We start from the raw sequence: 14,925 nt of genomic DNA on the forward strand, positions 1-14,925 counted from the left end.
AATGTCCTCTTGCTGGATTTTTCCTTTGGTGAGTATGTAAGTGTCCTATCTCTTATTATTAGTTTTGGCATGAAATCTATTTTGTTAGATATTAAAATGGCCACACAAGCTCACTCCTTAGGTCCATTTGCTTGGAATATCTTTTCCACACTTTCTTTCTGAGGTAATGTCTATCTTTGATATTAAGGTGTGCTTTTTAGATGCAGCAGAATGATGGATCCTGTTCTCACATCTAAACTGTTAGTCTGTGTCTTTTAATTAGGAGAGTGAGACTATTTATATTGAGAAATATCAATGAGTGATGTTTATTGATTTTTCTTATTTTGTTGTAGTGTGTGTGTGTGTGTGTGTGTGTGTGTGTGTGTGTGTATGTGTATGTGTGTATGTGTATGTGTTTCCCCCTTTTGATTTGGTATTCTGGGATTATTTCTTTCTTGTATTTTCTTGAGTTTGGTTAACCTCTTCAGGTGGTCACTGAGGTTTCCAGGTGTGGTAGTTGAATGCTTGGCCCATATGGAGTGGCACTGTTAGAAGGTGTGGCCTTGTTAGAGTGGGTGTGACCTTGTTGGAGGAAGTATATCACTATGGGGTTGGGCTTTGAGGTCTCCTATGCTAAAGGTATGCCCAGTATGGCACACAGTCTCCTTCTGCTGCTTGAAGAACAAGATGAAGAACTCTTAACTCCTCCAATATCATCTCTGCCTACATGCTGCCATATTCCTTTCCCTGATAGTAGACTAAACACCTGAAACTGTAAACCAGCTTCAGTTAAATGTTTTCCTTTGTAAGAGTTGCTGTGGTCATGGTATCCTTTACAGCAACAAAACCCCAAGACACTAGGTAAAATGTTTGTCTCAGTATTGGAAGCTGATACATGGAAGGAGATGGTCCAGGAGGTGATGGTGGTAGGTAGGTACTTCCACAGGAGGGAGAAAGTAGAGTGTTCTGCCAGGATCTGCTTAGTTCCCTGATAACGGAGGCAGAATACCTGTTGGAGTTGAGGGCTGGGATAAAGTAATGAGTTCAGAGAAGGGAGTTTGGAGAGGTAGATCCGTGTGATCTGTTAGGGATAGACTTTGCAAGAAGGTGGTCTGGTACAGAGGTGAGAATAAGACTGGAGAGATAAGATTTGGAGAAGTAGAGAAAGAGGTGAAAAATCTGAAATTAGCTTACCTGTTTCCCTGATCAAAGTGGCCCGTAGGTTCCCAGGGAATGCAGTCTGGAGTTGTGGTTTGGGATAAAGCAGTGAGTTGGGTGGAGAGAAGTTAGGTGGGGAAGATCTGTGTGATCCAATGGAGATGAGGGAATTTGGAAGAGGGTGGTCTCAGCAGATAGTTTGCTGTGAGGCTCGAGATGAGATGGGTTGGGGTGGGGATTTGGAAAAGGGGGGACATAGGTGAAGATCTGTAGTTTGCCTGCCTGCTTCCCTTGCTGGAGTCACAGAGAATATTTTTAAAGCCATAGGATGAGATATCCAGTGTGTAGAGAAGAGGCATAGGTCATTGAGCACTGGATCCTGGCTGTTTTAGAACACAAAGGTGGGTAAAGGATAGAGGGAACAGATGGGTGATACCTCTATCAGATCATAAACCGTTAGGAAATAAGCCATTTCCTTTGACCGTTTTACTTAGCATTTTGACATGATAAATGCACATACTTTAATTAACGCTGGCAAGTATAATACTTCTTGGAGACGATGTTAATCTATGCACAATCTAAGGGTCAGAACGAACTCACTTTGGATAAGGACAATTCAACTACCATCTTTCTCTGGACAGGCTGTCTGATCTGTTGAAAGTATAGCTTGGATTTCTCTTGTGTAGAGTGGACAGAGTCATCCTTTGCACTAACTTTGCATGCTACTTGGTGGTTTGCCACACTCTTGGAGACTAATATATACAACCATATGCATAAAAGCTCTGTGTGCACATATGTTTGCCCTGATGAGCTTGTTATAATCCATGTCTCACATATAATTTTCTATTTATAGTAAGTCAAGCAAGGAAGCTATTATACAAAGTTTTAAGTTTTGGGATGAGGGATAGGTTATATTACCTGTATCAGGTAATATAATCAAAGATGTTATTTCCTTGCTTGACTTTCGTTATATTGTGGTAAGCTAACAATAAAAAGATAGAAAAGCCTGGCTTACTTGAAATAAAACTTTGATGCATTCAAATGAAGTTCCCATGGAAACCATTTGTAAACTGTTAAAAACCTCAGAAGAACTTTCTCTGGTTTTTACATCATGCACATAGAACTCGCCAAAGCTCCTGGAGACAAACAAATGTTTAACGAATCCCTAAGGTCTCCCCACAACCCCTCACAATCTTCAAAAATTCTTGTCTTGTGGGAAATTATATTTTTAAGATAATGAGTTGATATTATATGTTCCTTAAGTGTGTATAGTGGGATTGAGAACAGAAGATGCACGCCATCATTCTCAGTCTGAGTTGTGGACAGTAATGTTAGTTGTCCAATGAAACTGTTATGGCTGAGACCAAGCTGAGAGGCAGTAAATCTTCAATGATGTAGTATGTGCACTCAACACAAAATATGTGTGTGTGCGTGCATGCGTGCATGCGTGCATGCGTGGTGTGTGTGTGTGTGTGTGTGTGTGTGTGTATGTGACAGTATATGTATAGAAGTGGTAGCTAGGCCTGGGGAGATGGATTTCTGTATTAAAATTCTGAAACAATTCCAAGACTCTAACCTTAACTATGGCTAAAATCATGTAAACAATTTGATAACTAAAGCTTTTGTTTCTTCAAATAGAAGTTATTTCTTGGCTATGAAATTCATCAGCCTTAGTCTCTGGAAAGGAATGTAGAATATAAGTTTCCACACAAAATCTTACTAGAACTTGTATTAGTCTCAGTGAGTGACCTCTAGAGTTGACTCATAGTTGTCTTAAATCCTCAGCAAAGTCTACCACCCATCTGTACTGTTACTTCATGCAGGAACTTTTTCCTTAGAGTCACTTTCTGAGTTAACTCATTGAATTTAAGTTTCTTGGCAAAATGTGATATCTTGGAGAGGGTCTTGTATGACGAGGTGGATGTTGGTGTGCTAGTTCAGTAAGTGGTTTCCTCAAACACTTTTCAAATCTTGTGTTCTGATGTCAGATAACAACTGTTTAAAACTGGAATGTTTCTCCTCTTTCTACATCTCTGAGTGGTTTACACTTTCCTCTTCATGAGGAAATACACACACACACACACACACACACACACACACACATTTCTTGTACTTGAATAATGTCCTATAAATACACAATTTATTATTCTCCTCTGAAAAGTGGCTCAGAAAAATTTCTGGGATGCAGCAGATGTGCAATGCTGTTCTGGGTCAAAGTCTTCAAATCCCTGTTGCTAGACAGGGAGAATGCCTGGCCTATCAGACATTAACAAATGATAGGTATGTGGCAAGAAATTGTTTTTAAGATTAAACTGCTTGAGCAGATAATTGGATAAAATAATAAGCTTCTTTATATTTTAGCTTGGAAGTGGTCAAGTGATTTTTGTCACATGAATGAAATAGTCACCCTTCTTTTCTGATGTCTGACAGCCTCTGAGTTGCTTGTTTCTGCCTCTAACACTTTTTACTCTTCTTTAAAATGGCTGTTTTTTTTCTAAATCTCTCTATATATCTAGTGCCTTTGGATCCTTGTAATTAAAGTCAGCGCTTCAGAGATCTTGTAACCACTGACAGGGAGACAGTGGAGGCAATAATTAAGACTGTGGATATTGGAGTTGGAGAGATCAGAGTGGACTCAAAGGTCTGAAGTGAGCCTTCTCGTTTATAAATCAATAGATTTTAAAATCAGTAGATGCTGTAGTATACACTTATTGACGCATTAAAGTATGTAATCATTGTATGCTAGTTAAGTACAGCTAGCTAACAAGTGCATTAACCTGGCCTCAATGAGAGAAGATGTGCTGAGTCCTCGAGAGACTCGAGGTTCTAGGGAGTAAGAAGATCTGGTAGTGGGGGAGCATCTTCAAGGGGACAGGGTGAAGATGAATGGGGTAAGGAATTGGAGAAAAACTGGGAGGGGGCAACAGCTGGAGTGTAAAGAAATAAATAAATTAATTAAAAATAATATTTATCATATAAAACAATGCATGCTTTTAATAGTCAATTAATCCCTATATTTCTAAGCAGAACACTTTGCCTTCCCAGCTCATAGACGTGTAGGCTTCATGAATTAGTGCTGACACAATATCTATCTCATTTAACTATACATAGTCATAATTGTCTTAAGTCCATTTCTTATCACTTCTGTGCTAAAGCAAAACATTTACATGAAAATAAAACTCTTTGTCCCTGAAAAAAAAAACACCTTAGATATTAGGTTGGTATAAGTAGTAACTGAGGCAGAATTATTTGTCCATTGTTGTTATGTGGTGCTAGGCACAATCCTTGGTAAATGGTAGGTGCTCTATACTAGATGGTAAAAATTATTTCCACTTTAATGTTTTGTTTTTAGTAATGTTTTAAAAGGATGTAGTTTAAGGAAATTCATTAAAAGCCACACGAAGCATTAACAAGGGTTTAATGAACATTTCCTTAGGAAGGTGGACTCTGGGGTAATGGTCCTATGAGAGGGAGACTCTGAGATAAGCTCACTGCGTTTTCCAACAAAAGGCACAGCTCTCCGTTGTTCACGGTGCTAGACGAGGATGCTATGCCTTTCCTAGTAACTGTCAAGGAGTCTCATCGCAAACACACAACCAAAGAGCAAGCTCTACTTCCAGTTCTGCATGAGAACCAAGAGAAACTAGAAGCTTTGATGGTAAATGTGGAGAAGCAGAGGTAGAGCTGCTGTTAACGCACTCTGTCTGGTTTCTTTCCCTCAGCACCACCACCGAGATGCACGGGAGACAGTAGAGTGAGGCTCCAAGCTGAACCTGTGAGTATCTACCTGACCCACAGCAGTCCTTCTCCGGACTATAGCATTGTGACTTCATGGCCGTTCCATGGGTACTAGGATAATTAACAGTGTTTAGAAAGCGTTTGTCCCATAGTTAGTGTCAGTAAATGTTTTTGCTCTTTTATTCTCCCGCTCCTTCGGCTTCCATGTACTTCTGTGCTCTGTAGTTCCTCCTTTCCCTTAATGACTCTTTCCCCCCCTCACAGACACTCCAAGAGAAGAATGGCTGCAGCGAACACCTCCTCGGTGGCAGAGTTCATCCTTGTTGGATTAACAGACCAGCCGGAACTCCAGATTCCACTCTTCATCCTATTTCTAGGTTTCTACATGGTCACCATGGTGGGGAACCTGGGTTTGATCACACTGATCGGGCTCAACTCTCACCTGCATATTCCCATGTACTTTTTCCTCCTCAACCTGTCCTTCATCGATTTCAGTTACTCCACCACGCTCACCCCTAAAATGCTGGTGGGGTTTGTTCTGAGGAAGAACATCATCTCCTACGCAGGGTGTATGACACAATTTTTCTTCTTCTGCTTCTTTGTCTTCTCTGAGTCCTACATCCTGTCTGCAATGGCATATGACCGCTATGTTGCCATCTGTAAACCATTGTTGTATAGGGTCACCATGTCTCCCTAAGTGTGTTCATACCTTTTGTCAGGTGTCTATGGGATGGGAGTTTTTGGGGCTGTGGCCCATATGGGAAACTTACAGTTTATAACCTTCTGTGCTGACAACATCATTAACCACTTTATGTGTGACATCATTCCCCTCCTTGAGCTGTCCTGCAATAGCTCTTACATCAATTTGTTGGTGGTTTTTATTGTTGTGACCATTGGCATTGGAGTGCCCATTGTTACCATTTTCATATCTTATGGTTTCATCCTCTCTAGCATTCTCCACATTAGCTCCAAAGAAGGCAGGTCCAAAGCCTTTAGTACCTGCACGTCCCATATTATTGTAGTGTCTCTCTTTTTTGGGTCAGGAGCTTTTATGTACCTCAAACCACCATCTAGTTTGCCTTTGGACCAGGGAAAGGTGTCCTCTGTTTTCTATACTGCTGTGGTGCCCATGTTCAATCCATTAATCTATAGCCTGAGGAATAAGGATGTCAAAACTGCTCTGAGGAAAACCTTGAGCAGAAAATTTTTCTCTTAAAAGTACTTCAGAAATAACGCCCAAAGCTTTATTAAGATTTAAAAAAAATTATTATTTCTTAGTAAAGGAAATGAAAGGCAGTGTTATACCCACAGGAAAACAAAATCTTGTTTTTAAGAATATTTAAATTTTCCCAGTTGGCTGTCTCAATTGTTCCTCCTTTTGTAGATACTGTTTTCATAATGATAAAATACACTTTAAAAGTAACCTAATGTAACCATTTCATATAAGGTGCTTCACACTGTGATTTCTAAGTGTTTTATAGGGCACCTACAGACATACATCTCATTCTTGAGCTGGTACTGAAATACAGGCCCGTGAATTCCAATAACATTTATTTTACTTTCTTTTAGCCTGTTTTCTTGTTCGACCCTTTCCATGGCCAGTTCTGCCTCGATAAGCTTATCACTGATGTTTTCATTTAAGTAAGTCTGATTGCATCTTCTGCAATGCCATTCAACTTTGCACAGATTAATCTTTGGAATAACGCTTTTAAGATACTTGAAGTATGAGAATGAATCAGGACAATGGAACCTCCAACCAGGTACCTGTGCTCCTTCAAGTGGAGTTCAGAGATTTTACATACCAACTTTCCTTTATCAAAACATCTATTGATAGGTATCAAAGCTGATTCTATAACTTTACTGTTGTGAATTTTAAGGGGCATGCATGTGTAAGTATCTCTATTGTGTGCGGACTGTACCTTCTTTAGGTCTATGCCTTGAAGTGGTATAGTTGCATCATATAATAATTCTAATTTTGGTTTTAAAGGTGCCTCTACATTGTTTCTGTAGTACCTAGACTACTTTATCTTCCCACTAAGAAGTGAATACAGGTTCCTTTCCTCCAAGTCTTTGCCAGCTTTTTGTCTTTTTCATTTTCTTTTATTTTTAGTGACCTCCAAATGGGGTCCATTTTATTTAAAATTGAAGTGTGATGAAAAGCACAGGAGAATCAAGCGCTCAGCAGATTTGCCCCTCAGTACATAAAGCTAATAACATCACGTAGTCCTAGAGTAGACAATTTCTACCATTTTGGAATGTTTCAGGCTGTTCTTTCCCAGGAAAATTCTCAGTAAATTAATTCCTTTCCTGAAATATTGCTGTCTTCACTCTGAGCCTGGCAGGATTGGTTTGCTTAGCCTTAATTTTTATAGCAAGTGTTAAACCACATGTTTACTTTTTATTTTACTTTATTTTATTTTTGCAGTGTTGGAATCAAGGGTCAGGCACATGCCAGCATTGAGCAGGGTCCATAGCCAAGCCCATTTACTTTTGAGTGCTGGCTACTTTGATTGCGAATACTATCACAACATTTTTCTTAGATATTGCTCTTCAGTACGTATTCTAATACATAATTTTGTTTGCTTATTTTTTCAGTAGAGATTTGCTTCTAAAATCTACATATTACTAATAAAAGTTTCTGTGAAAATCATCATGAAAGTGTTGTGCCTAGTGTGCACTCTCATTTATCTTGGGAATGTACATATGTGGGTTTTCTGGGCTACAGGGTTTCTAAATATCACAAAGTTCCGTCACAAAGTATTTAAGTTATTTTTGCTTTCACAAACAACTTTTAGGTAAGATTCTTTGCTTTCTATATTCAATGTTTCTATATGAACATTGGTTATTTTCAGTGTTTTTTTCACTTCAGCGCTCTCCTAGCTGGGCAGTGAAGTATGCATTTCTACCAAGTTTCCAGATAAACAGTGATGTAGATGTACGTTTATTAGCTATTTGAATATTGTCCTTTTGAAGTGTCTATCCATTTCTTTTTCCTACTTAAACCAGCGTTAGTCTGAGTGTGTGCGCGCTCATGCATGCAGGTCCATGGGTGTGGGCATATGCATGTGGAGGGCAGAGATGGACATCAGGTGTTACCATTCAGCTGTTGTCCACTTTGCTTGTTGATTTGAACTCTCTTACTTGGCCTAGAATTCACTGATGGGTTAGGCTGCTTGGCCAGGAAGCCCCAAGATCTGCCTGTCTCTGCCTCTTTAGAACTGGGATTGCAAACACGGGCCACCACACTTGGCCTCTTTACATGCATTTTGGACATTGGACTCGGGCCCTCATGTTTTCATAGCAAAGGATTTGTTAACTGAGTTCTCTCCAACCCAGTGTTGTTCTCAAGAAAATTGATTTAAATTTCAGAAAAGTAATTTGGATACGTCCTTTTGTCAAAAATATATAATGAAGTTATTGTTCAAGTCTTTGGCTTACACTTACATGATTGTCTTTTGGTAAGAGATAATTTAGTTGTAATAGTCAATATATCAATTATTTTTGTTACTATGAGTGCTTTGTTATGTTTCATTTTCCCTACTAGCAAGTCTCAAATATATTTTCATATTTTTACTTGGAAGCATTATGGTTAGTCCCTTATAATCATCACATCTCTCATCAATTTCAAATCAATTATTGTATGTGGAATAAGATTGTTGTATTTGTTATTGCATATAGGACAAGATAGTTATATTTTCAAAGACACTAAGTTGTTTTGACATCATTTGTTGAAAGAACTATTTTTCTCTCAGTTATTTTTGATATAATTTTGTGGGCTTAGTTGAAGATCAAGTGACAACATTCTTATGGGCCTATTTGGAAAGGAGGCTTGAAATCAAAGTACTATGTTCTGTGGTAAATTGTTCGATATAAATCATGACAACAAACATTCTTATCTTGGTTTGAAGTGAAATCATGCTTTTTTTTTTCTAAGCATTTGATACCTTTATTATATTTCAATATTTACAATTTAAATTTTAATAGTTATCACCAGCACTTAGAAACACATTTGCCCTTCATATACTGCTTCAAGTGCATTTATTTTACTAACTTCATGTACTGGCTATAGAAATTACTGAAATATACAAAAATAAACAGAATCTTTTTAAATATTTATACATCTATAATAATATCATTGCAAAAAGGACAGAATTATTGTTCTTGAACAGTCACATCTATTTCTTCTTTGTATTAATACTCTGGTATTAATGGTAGACAGGAATGAAAATAATAACTATTTCTGCCATATGTTATAACTTTAGAGTAAAAGAATTTGGACATGTCTACTTTTTCTATATTGTTGTAGAAAGCAACATTAAGGTTATATAAATGAATGACTAAGAGTTTCTTTTTAAGAAGAATTTCCCCGTTAGTTAAATTCTAAAATCTATGAATGTTAAAACCGATACAGTTAAATAACTTAACATAAATGAGCTATCAGAGGTAGATTTATAAACCAAGCCAATGTAATAAGCATTATGGTATAACAGATATAATGCTAGAGAAAGCTTCTTAGTCAGCTGAGAGCTGGGCTCCGAGGAGACGGACAGTGACAGCTTCCTGATGATCACAGTCAAATGACCTGTGCTAGGCCATAAATAAAAAATATACTTTAGAATTTTGTTCCACCGCTGCTGCATAATGACCTGTGATAATGGCTGGCAAAAGGTCTGGGACTGTCTGAATCCTAGAAGAAAAACGATGCAGCAATTTAGAGACAAACTGTATCTTTATATAAAGTATTTGAATTCTTTGATTTTTTTTTAAAAAAGAATTCTTTAGCTTTCCAGTACTTATATACATGTAGCCACAAGCAGTTATATTTTAGATATATATATTGCTAGATTATGGACTTGCTACTTAAAGAGAATGGTCACTTTAAAAGACCATAAATCATAGCCTGAAGAAATTAGCCCTCCCCTACTCCAATTCTAACCCTAAGACAGAGTTAGGAAGCTGTTCTGTATTTGTTATCATCTCCTGATTCATGGTTTCTGGCTTCTCTATGCTCTTTGTCATTGATACTATGTTGAATTAAACGGGGTGGTGTGTAACTTTTTACCACCCCTCAAAACAAATAAAAGCTGGATATCTTTTTTATTTGGGGAATTTCTCTGGAGGCTCCCTTCCTGGGCCTCTCTGACCATACTGTCTTGGTGCATCTCTCTCTTACTCTTCTTCCTTTAAGATATCCCTTTAAATGAAGTTTCCTTCTACAGTTTAAAAGGCAACCTGTCTTTTCCCTTAAGACTTGGTATATAATGCATATTCCATGACAGGTAATGAAGGAATTCTTGTCAGAACAACCTAAGACAGGCTCAGTCTTGTTTATGAAATAAAAAAGGGGGAGAGGCAGAGAGCTTTTGGGGCTGCTTGGCAAGAATCTTGCACAGGCCAAGGACAAGAAAGTGGGCTTCAGGTAGGAATCTGACATTATGCTAGAACAAAAAAGTAATTTCAGGCAGGAATCTAAATCTTAGGCTAGAACAAGGAAGTAGGCTTCAGACATTAAAATGGCCTTGGGCTAGGACAGGGAAGTTGGCTCAGATACTTTGGTCATCTTGATAAGCCCTTAGAAATAGTGATCACAGGAGTGTTCATGGAATTTTGTTTATTGCCTTGCTTGTTCTTTGACTATTTGTGTTTATTGTCTTGCTTGTTCCTTGACTATTTGCATCTATTGTATTGCTAGTTCCTGAAACTAGAATTGACATTAATACCTGCATGTAATTAAAATGGTATAAAAGCAAAAAGGAGGAGGAGGATAGGATAGGGGGTTTCTAGGGAGGGGAAATGGGAAAAGGGGAGAGCATCTGAAATGTAAAGAAATAAAATACCCAATAAAAAAAGAGAAAAAATGTGAAACCATGAATAATTTTAAATCATTTTAGATAAAGTTTGCAGTAATGGTATCAAGGACTTGGGAGATCACAGTTTTGGTTATTCCCCCTAGCAACAATAAAAACCTATGTTCAGTGGCAAATAAATAAATAAATAAATAAACAAAAAACCCAAAACAAAAAAACAACAGTGGTATGCTCTTTCTGACATAGTGCACTATTTCTTTTCAATGCTTGTTTACTTCTAGGAGAATCATGGTCTCTGCTTCTCTTTACCCTAATAAACCTCATTCCTGAAGGATAATTATGTATCAGCTCTTTTAATGAGGCAGCTCTCATTGCTTCTTCTTTTATATTTAACATATAAAAGCACAGCTATATTTCTGCTGGCACTTATTTACCTCTCTATATATTTATCTGTTAAAGTTTCAGAAAGAAGCATTTAGTTATGTGTCTTCCAACAGAAATGGTCCGGGAAGATGCTGTTGTTGAAGAAGAACAGAAAGTTCTGAGATACCATTACCTGTCACATCAGGTCCCATGTATGTTAAAGAAGTTTGCAAGAAGAAACTGGTGAAAGAACATGGACTTATTTGTAGTTCAGCCAAACAGGGGATAGCTGAGGAGTCAACAAGTTGTCTCTCCCTCATTTCTGTGATTATTTTACAATTTATAGAAAACCATGAGACAAAGCCTATAACATATGTAAACTTATGTACGAGATAAGTTAAACAGTCCTTTTAATGTGAGACCACTCAACTTGCTCTTGGTCTGGCAGAGTTCTTTGATAGGTATAGAGTGGAGGCCAGTTTCAAACTCTGATTTCTGCATCCCCATATTGTAAGTGTAAGAAGGAGGTAGTCTCACAGAGGAAAGTGCACAGGGGTCTTTCCATAGATTATTTCTTCTCCCATCTACTCATTTATAGAATCTAAACATTTAATCTCATAATCTCATAAATAAATTTAGAGTGAGGAAAGAGACAGGTAGAAATGATGTGTTTAAAAATTGACCCCAGAGGAGATTGAAGCCTCAGACATTTACAGCTAGAGCAATCAGTAGAGTCAGTCGGCACAAATCTTAATCTAGAAACATAAAATCTTAGTCACGAAACTAAATGTTAAACCACACCAAAACTCCACACTATAGTTCTATTTATCTCAGTTCCCATAACCTAGTATACCACATCGGCTTTCAACAAGAAGTAATAAGTCATGCTGGAAGACTAAAGTCTAATGACATGAAATGAGCAACAGAATCACCCTCAGTGAACACGTTGAAATAATCGTTTAAAACCGTAGTTCATATACTGAGGGCATCGATGGAAGTAGCGGAGAGTAGTGTCGACAGAAAGGTGAGAGCTAGCTGCAAGATGAAGTCCAAAGAAAATACTGAAAACCCACAGTAACAGAAGTGAAAACTCCCTTTGATAAGCTCATCAGTTTACTGGACAAAAACATCACTGGTTTTGAAGATATTTCGTGGAAATAACCCAAGATGAAATGTAAAGAGAAAATGGAATGAAAAGAAGGGAGACAGAATGCACACAAATTGTAGCATGCAATGCAAATTCCATAAGGCAAGAGAGAGAGAAAAAAAGAACAGAACAAAATGGAAATAGCACTTGTTCTGACAGTTCTTGGGATTAGTCATAGACTGCGTCTATGCATCCAAAGACCTCCATAATCACAAAGCAATATAACACCAAGAAGTCTACATCCAGTCCTTTCATTGTCTAGTAACAGAAAACTAGCCAAAGAGGAAATGTGTTGTGTATTTGGTTTAATGCTTGCATTATGGGTTCCAAATCCTGCATGTGGGACTCTGAGAATCCTTGCTTTTAGCATTCTGTCTAAACTCTACCACCACAGTTAAGTGGCAACAACAGCTGGTATTCTCCTCCTCACCGTTACCTCGCAACATCCAGGTAGGCCTGGCCCACTACAAAAGGGGATGCTTGCCCCCTTTTCTCTCTTGCTCTCCTGCTCTCTTGCTCTTGCTCTCTTGCACTCTTGCACTCTTGATCTCTTGATTCCTCTGTCCCTTTGCCCCTTCCCTTTCCTTTCCCCCTCTCTCCACGTGGTCATGACTGGCTTCCTTCTCTTCCTCTCTCCTCTCTCCTCTCTCCTCTCTCCTCTCTCCTCTCTCCTCTCTCCTCTCTCCTCTCTCCTCTCTCCTCTCTCCTCTCTCCTCCTCTCTCCTCTCTCCTCTCTCCTCCTCTCTCCTCTCTCCTCTCTCCTCTCTCCTCTCTCCTCTCTCCTCTCTCCTCTCTCCTCTCTCCTCTCTCCTCTCTCCTCTCTCCTCTCTCCTCTCTCCTCTCTCCTCTCTCCTCTCTCCTCTCTCCTCTCTCCTCTCTCCTCTCTCCTCTCTCCTCTCTCCTCTCTCCTCTCTCCTCTCTCCTCTCTCCTCTCTCCTCTCTCCTCTCTCCTCTCCTCTCCTCCCCTCCACTTCCCTCCCCTCCCCTCTCCTCCCCTCCCCTCCTCTCTCCCCCATCTCTCTGCCTCTCTCTGCCTCTACTACCTTCTTAACTCCCCTCCCCATGCCCTGAATAACTCTATTCTATACTATACCAGTGGGTATGTGGATGGGTGTGTGGCTGGTCCCTCAGGGGAAAGAGATGCCTGAACATGGGCCCCCTGAGATATCCCCTTCTCCCATACCTTACCACACACCTCCACAGAATATACCCTCTTATTCTTTCTCTTTTTCATCACCTGTCCCCAGCTGGTACTAATTGGTAAATAAAGTTGCTGGCCAATAGCTGGGCAGGGAGACTGAGGCCGGACATCAGATTCCCTGCTCAAGGGAACCACAAGGAGGAGAAGGAGCCATGCTGGGGAAGGAGAAGGTCCAGGTCTGAGAAGTGTAGGGTCAAGAGACAGAGAGACTGCCAAGGTGTAAGAATCAGGATTATGGACCAGGAAGGTGGCAGGCCTGGGTTTGGGACAGCCAGGATGGGATATAGGTGTACACCCTTAGAGAACAAATACCTCTGTATAGCTCAACATGGTCTAATTGCATGGGGATGGAGATATTTTTATCTAGAATAGTCAAACCCACATGTTGTTGGAAGAACACATAATACTATAAACACCGTCTAAGGATTTTGTCCTGGATCAAATTTCTGTTCATTCTAGAGAAGGAACAAGAGATACTATTTATTCATAGAAAGGAGGGATCCATGGCCAGCGAGTTAGAAGGGGAAGCTTATAATAAATTGATCTTCATCTTTCTTAACTATACTGAGCACTTATTCCTGGCTTTTAATGACCTCATGGTATTTGTTTAAATAGCTGTAAGATGATAGCTGTTCTTGGTTTTCTGGGCTTTAAACAGGGTCTTCAGGTTTTGTTTGAGTAGCTGCCTATAGTCTGAATTTTGAGTAAGTATGAAGATGTAGACACCTTTGTATATGTGGTATGGAGAACGCAGCTAGGCGTGTGAAAGGGGCTTAAAACCTCCAAATTCAGTTCAAGTCACCAGGCCTTGTTAGTGGTAAGGGAGACGGAACATGCATAAAAATCTGATAAAGCGATATGGACAGAGCACTGATGGTATGTGGTGCAGCTCTCAGCTGACAGAAATGTTTTCATGTCACTTGGCTATTAGTGACAAACACACAAACAAAGAGAACCAAAAAAAGCCCATCACATCTGAATTGCCCATTTGTTTCTTGAGCCTTTCCTCTTTTTTTGGTGTGTTTATTATATTTTTAGGTTCTATCTGTTGAGGGATTTTTTTTTTTTCCTTTTCGTCTCGTTGTGAGTCAGTTACTCACCCTTAGAACAGAAGGTGACAGCTTGTTTGCCGTTAGTGGTATCTTAGCTTCCTCTGCCTTGCTCTTTTCAGATGCTTAGAGTTGCAACCACCACCTCTGTCCCACTCTGTCTATTCTATTTTTGACAAGAGCTTGCTGTCAACAAATTCCAGCATCCTGGAGGACTGGGTATCTACTCCCTTCTCCTGGCCCTCACATCTGTTACATACGAGGCATCTGGATGGTCTGTGTCTTATCCAGTCACTTCCACCCTTCTCTTGGGTCTGTAGAGTGTCAGTTTGTCCTCCAATCTATCCTCTGACTTACCTAGTTAGGTTTCCTGAAGCCTGGCTGACAGAAGATGAAGTAGCTGACGTTTTGCTTCTGTCTTAGTAAGCAGTCAAGGGTGAGAAGCAAGCACTCTGGTCTGTTCTTCCATTAGTGGTGTAGGCT

General features: G+C 39.4%; 1 pseudogene; it reads left to right on the forward strand.

The window, feature by feature from the left end:
• The first annotated feature begins 4,644 nt into the window (after window positions 1-4,644).
• On the forward strand, window positions 4,645-6,252 carry LOC143438792 (olfactory receptor 8B12-like; annotated as a pseudogene).
• The last annotated feature ends 8,673 nt before the right edge of the window (window positions 6,253-14,925 follow it).

This window comes from Arvicanthis niloticus, chromosome 26 (genome assembly GCF_011762505.2).
Source record: "Arvicanthis niloticus isolate mArvNil1 chromosome 26, mArvNil1.pat.X, whole genome shotgun sequence".
Taxonomy (NCBI): Eukaryota; Metazoa; Chordata; class Mammalia; order Rodentia; family Muridae; genus Arvicanthis; species Arvicanthis niloticus.